This window comes from Culex quinquefasciatus, chromosome 2 (assembly GCF_015732765.1).
Source record: "Culex quinquefasciatus strain JHB chromosome 2, VPISU_Cqui_1.0_pri_paternal, whole genome shotgun sequence".
Classification (NCBI taxonomy): domain Eukaryota; kingdom Metazoa; phylum Arthropoda; class Insecta; order Diptera; family Culicidae; genus Culex; species Culex quinquefasciatus.
In genome coordinates this window covers 182,294,017-182,300,670 of record NC_051862.1, presented here as the reverse complement: position 1 = coordinate 182,300,670, position 6,654 = coordinate 182,294,017, and positions in this window count along the sequence as shown.

Genomic DNA, 6,654 nt, shown 5'->3' with positions numbered 1-6,654 from the left:
CATATCATTTTTGTATGGACAGTAGCGTGGTTCACGGATATATGAAAAAGACAAAAGTGTTCAATTTCGTTTGCATCAACCGGAATTTTGAAGTACTAGGGGAACGGCATCTAATTCCAGCGTGCCTCCAATGTTGGCAGGTCAGAACTTTGACATTCAATTAAAGCTAATTAAAAGCGTTTTCAACTGAAATCGAGTGATAAATAGCTCAATGAGAAGCGAGCAAGCAAGTTTCTATCAAAAGTTTTGCAAAATTAGTTGTTTAAATAGTGAAAATCAGCAAATTGGATGGAATTAGGAGCGAGTGATTAACCTGCCAAACATACGAGAATTTCCCCTATGACCCAAAAAGCTAGCCTGAAAATGTTAGCTTATTTGGTTAAGGTTTAGTTGCTCCAGTTTTGATATGAAGTTAGAATGGAATTTTAATAAATTTAATTGATTTATTTTTCACTTTTTAACTCTTCTTCTAGAATGTTTTCCTCAACCCGATAAAACTTAATCATGTAAGAGTTTTCTTATAGGTTTTGATTCGGGGAACAACTTTGTAGAACATCGCAAAGCGCTAGGAAATGATCCCGAAAAGATACAGGTTAATTTTATGAGCATATTTTGAAATTTTGCCGAAAAAAGTAAACTCTAAAAAACATCCTGTATCTTTCCAGGATCAATTCTTAGCACTTTGCGATGTTATACAAAGTTGTTCCCCGGATCAAAACCTATAAGAAACCTATGAATAGGAAAATTTGATAGGGTTTTGGGAAATTTTCTATAAGAACATGTAAAAAGTTACAATTCTCCATATTAAATTTAATCGAGTTCCATACTAACTTCAGATCAAAACTGGAGCAACTAAACCTTAACCAAATGAGCTCAAATTTTAAGGGTAGCTTCTGGGGTCATAGCAATTTGAAATTCCGGTTGATGCAAACGAAATAGAACACTTTTGTCTTTTTCATATATCCATGAACCACCCTAATGGACAGCTGCCAAATTTGTATGGAAAATTATATGGACAAACTAATGAGGCAAAATGGCTTCTTTGGGCATACCGAAGGCACCAAAAAAGTATCAGTAGGATTAAAAAATACAAAAAAAAATATAATGACCAAAATCTGAGAGAACTGTTCTTCAGTAACTTACTTTAAATTTTTAATGAAAAGGCTATTGAATAATTTTTAAAATTGTAATTATTTTACTTAATTCATTAAGTAGTTTCAGTCGAAAACATGAAAGAAATATTTAATTTACATAAAATTAAATCAAACATATTTTGGCTTAAGCTCTTAAAATCTTGCTTTTCATAAAATTATTTTTATTTAGTCCTTTTCGGTACTGGTACCTGTTTGGGACCGAGTCGGATTTTGTAATGACAGTTTTCTTAATGCTAAGTAATTATAGAGAATCTTAAGTGTAAATGTTAGTGGGAAGGGAGCCGATATAACATACAATCTTATCAAACTGATTTTTCATTGAAAAAATTAAACAGTTTTATTTTAACCCTCTACAACCCAACCCCGCCTCTAGACGGGCTTCGATCTAAAAAATCGCCAAAAATCCATTTTCCAACTGATTTTTGATCTTTAAAAAGTATTGGAAAGCAGAACTCTTAAAATTTTAGAAAAATTCACGGTTGGAAGTTTAACTTGTTTTATGTGACTTTGCCAATGTTTTTAAAAATGTCATTTTTTTAGGGGTCAACTTTGGCTGTGTTTTTTACTAACATTTTCTATATTTTCAGTAAAAAGAAGTATGCAGTAATTTTTGTAGTGTCCCAGACTATGCCTCTACGCATTTTTTTGCAATTTAAATGATGATGGTGCCATTCTATAGCAAAAAATGTGAAAAACATGCAAAAAATTGAAAAAGTGACTGTAAAAACGTGAAAAAATTAGATAGGCAAAATGTAATTATATAAGGTGGTAGAATAGGCCAAATACTACCAAAAACAAACATAAACTAAACAAGATAAATGCAAATTAAAATTCTAAAAATAAAACAAGAAAAACATAAAACAAGAGAAGTTAAGTTTTTCGTAGAACAAAAGTTGCTCAAAATGACCTCCTAAACACGGGAATAATAAATATTTTCGAAAAAAAATTTGGGCAGTAGAGGGTTAACAACTAGATAAATCAACATTGATTCGAAAATTCAATATCAAAATTTGCATAATTGTAAAGGAAACTTAATAAAATCATTTTCTTTAAACGAATTCCTAAATATTTTTTCTAAAGTCTTTGAAAAAAAAAAAAGTTTCTTAATCCACCATTAGGTGGTTGGTGCCTTCCTCACATTTACAAAGTAATAATGAAAATAAGTTTATGAAAAAAATATAACCTGATACAGACTTTTTTTAGAAAACATGCAGACTCTCATTTGAAGCAATGTGGCAACCGGGCGCGACTCTCGCACGTAAACAAAAAGACCCGGCCTTTTGAGGTTATGCATAAAATCACCCTTTTTTGTAGATACAAAAATCTTTTTCTTAGCATAACTTTTTAAATGTAAAGTATTTAACAGAAACCGAATAAATTTTATCAGGGTCTTATGGGACCCCAAAACGAATCGAATAAGGCTGACCCGGCCAACATCGGTTCAGCCAGTTCTGAGAAAATCGTGTGGAAAAAAATCATGTCCCACAGACATTTGCTCAGAATTTGATTCTGAGTCGATATGTATACGTGAAGGTATATCTAGAAGGTATATTTAAGAAGTTCAATTTTCGAGTGATTCTATAGCCTTGCCTCAGTGAGGTGAGGAAGGCAAAACAGCAGTAATATTTTAGACGTTTTTTGATTTAAAATTAAATAAAATTAAGAACACAATTTAAATTCAGTTATCTTTTTTTTTTTTGCTTTTTCCAGTTGATAGAAGTATCAAAAACTATACATTTGGCAATCTAAAAAATAAATATTGAAAGTATAAATATTGTTAAAAATTATTTTTGAAGTATTTTTTTGTTGTTAAATTTCTGTTTTGAACGAAAATGGTCAATGGTTTGATTTTTTTTTAATTCATTTAGACTTTTTTTAAGGTTGATATTACTTTTTTTATAAAACAGTTTTTAGTTTGAAACCATTTTTCGCCTAGATGTATAAGGTTGGGTTGTAGAGGGTTAAAATGCCGCAGTGACGATTGGTAGACAGCATTCACGAGGAAGAAAAATTGCGCGCGATGTTTTTATCTTATCTTGGGTCAGATTTGCACACACACTAAATCGATTAAAGCGTGGTAATGGCAGAGTGCTTCCCCCCGTAGGACAGAAATTTGATAGAACGCAACTTAAGCGGCGGTGTGTCTTTTGTTTGAAATTAATTTATCAAAGGGCTCAACCAGTTGTTAGGAAGTTGGTTCTCATTGCCCTTTTTGGTGGTTTTACTGATAAGTTAGTTGCAGTGCAAACACCTGGGTTGGTTTAAGAAAGCAAGTGTTGTTTTGTCAGATATTGTATTTGGAATATAAATAAAAGTGCATCAAACTGAAATTCAGAAGCAAAATATTCCGTACAGCAAACAACTCAGTTTAATTTTATCGGAACCTCAACGGATGGAAAGGCTAGCCAAGGTCTCTAGATAATAATTACATTTGATTTCAAACAGTAAAGAAGGAAAACACTATTGACAGAAATAATTAAATCAAATGGTAAAATGTCTGAGGTAAGTTAAAATTACATTTATAAAACAATGGTGCAGGTTTATTTTTTAAATTTGTTGATTCCTCCTTTTTTACAGTTTTTTAATGCATTCATTTTATTTACTGAAAGAGCCATTTTAAATTTTGTGTCCCACCTCTCGCCGACTAAACCACAACGGTTAAAGGCCAGTTCTAGAGCAAAAACTTGGTGACGTTTACATTCGCTGTTAGTTTGTTTGTTTGTTTGTTTGTTTTTTTTTTTTTTTTTTTTTGTGGCGGAGATATTGATTCGCACAATCTATACAACTATTGGAGTTCTTTCAACACCATCAAATTTAGAATTAATTAACAAATGCAAATGAAGTAATATCGAACCATTCAAGCTCGACACCGGCAGCGTGGCATTAACATTTCACTAAACATACATAAATCGATCCGCATCTGTTTACTGAAGCATTTCACACCTCCACTCTATTCCGCGGCCATCGGGAGGAGATAGAGGTGTAGAACTCACCCCCACCGTTGATGGCAACTTAACACCTCATCGCTGTAGGTAACGCTGCTGTTGCTGGAGGCGTTGCATTACTTTTATTATTGAGCAATTCTCTACGAAATCGGTCTTTTTTCTTCAATTTTAATTTTTGTATTTTTTAATCCGACTGAAACTTTTTTGGTGCCTTCGGTATGCCCAATGAAGCCATTTTGCATCATTAGTTTGTCCATATAATTTTCCATATAAATTTGGCAGCTGTCCATACAAAAATGATGTATGAAAATTCAATTGTATCTTGAAGGAATTTTTTGATCGATTTGGTGTCTTCGGCAAAGTTGTAGGTATGGATACGGACTACACTGGAAAAAATAATACACGGTAAAAATTTGGTGATTTTTTTATTTAACTTTTATCACTAAAACTTGATTTACAAAAAACTATTTTAATTTTTATTTTTTGATATGTTTTAGAGGACATAAAATGCCAACTTTTCAGAAATTTCGTTGTGCAAAAATCATTGACCGAGTTATGAATTTTTTAATCAATACTGATTTTTTTTGGTCAAACAACTTCATTTTTCGATGTAAAATCAAATTTGCAATCAAAAAGTACTTTAGTGAAATTTGATAAAGTGCACCGTTTTCAAGATAGCCATATTTAAGTGACTTTTTGAATAGTCAGTTTTATTTTTAATTAGTACATGTTTGCCCAGTTTTGAAAAAATATTTTGAAAAGCTGAGAAAATTCTCTATATTTTGCTTATTCGACTTTGTTGATACGACCTTTGTTGCTGAGATATTAATGCAAAGGTTTAAAAACAGCTTGAGTTTTCACTACCAACCCACCATTTTCTATCGTCAATATCTCAGCAACTAATGGTCCGATTTTCAATGTTAATATATGAAACAATTGTGAAATTTTCCGATCTTTCGAAAAAATATTTTCAAAATTTTCAAATCAAGACTAACATTTTAAAAGGGCGTAATATTGAATGTTTGGCCTTTTTGAAATGTTAGTCTTGATTTGAAAATTTTGAAAATATTTTTTTCGAAAAGATCGCAAAATTTCACAAATGTTTCATATATTAACATTGAAAATCGGACCATTAGTTGCTAAGATATTGACGATAGAAAATGGTGGGTTGTTTGGGTGAGACTTAGAAATCATCAATTTTCCTGTTTTTAAACCTTGCATTGCAATATCTCAGCAACTAAAGGTCGTATCAACAAAGTCCGAATAAGCAAAATATAGAGAATTTTCTCAGCTTTTCAAAAATATTTTTTTCAAAACTGGGCAAACATGTGCACTAATTTTAAAAAATGAAAAACTGCGACTATTTTCAAAAAAGTAAATAAATATATAACTTGAAAACGGTGCACTTTATCAAAATTTCACTAAAGTACTTTTTGATTGCAAATTTGATTTTACATCGAAAAATGAAGTTGAAAATTTTACGACCAAAATTTCGATTTTTGAAAAATCAGTATTGATTAAAAATTCATAACTCGGTCAATGATTTTGCACAACCTGGAAATTTCTGAAAAGTTGGCATTTATGTCCTCTAAAACATATCAAAAATAAAAAAATTAAAAATAGTGTTTTTTTGTAAATCAAGTTTTAGTGATAAAAAGTTAAATAAAAAAATCACCAAATTTTTTTACCGTGTATTATTTTTTCCAGTGTAGTCCGTATCCATACCTACAACTTTGCCGAAGACACCAAATCGATCAAAAATTCCTTCAAAAGATACAGATTTTTGAATTTTCATACATCATTTTTGTATGGACAGCTGCCAAATTTGTATGGAAAATTATATGGACAAACTAATGATGCAAAATGGCTTCTTTGGGCATACCGAAGGCACCAAAAAAGTTTCAGTCGGATTAAAAAATACAAAAAAAATCGAATGACCGAAATCCTAGAGAACTGCTCTATTACTGTTTTTTTTGTTTTATTTATTTTTCTGTGCACCTCGCGCTACTGATTGTAGCTTGTCCAGCAACCTTTATCAAGCGGGCTAGCTAGTCACGAGAAAAGTGTTTATTTGACATGGCCGTAAAGACTTAATCAATGAACTCGGCTGACTGAAGGTTGAGCTGCTGTAATTTTTCAAATTGACTATTATTACCATAATTTAGCGAAGTGATAATCGAGTTTATACAAGCTGCCTGGAAATTACCAACTCCAGCATGGTAAGATAGGGGAAATCAGAACCAGTTCCGATTTCAAGATAACGCAAAAAGCTACGATCCACACATTGGAAACAAGAAACATCACTGACCCAGTTTGCCAAACTAGCAAAAACCTATAATGGCAAATTGGAGCAGCAGAATAAGATGCGTACGGCTCTTATCGTGACAACCGACGCGACGCTCAAATTATGTCAACATTATAGCTCCAGCCGAGTGTGTCTGACAACTACATGGAGCAGACTTGCTGTTGTTGTCACCCCGGGGGTGGGCGAAGCGTTGGTAAACATGTTTTGCTGAGTGAGGGAATGCCGGTGCAGAAACCCCGGTAGACAATAC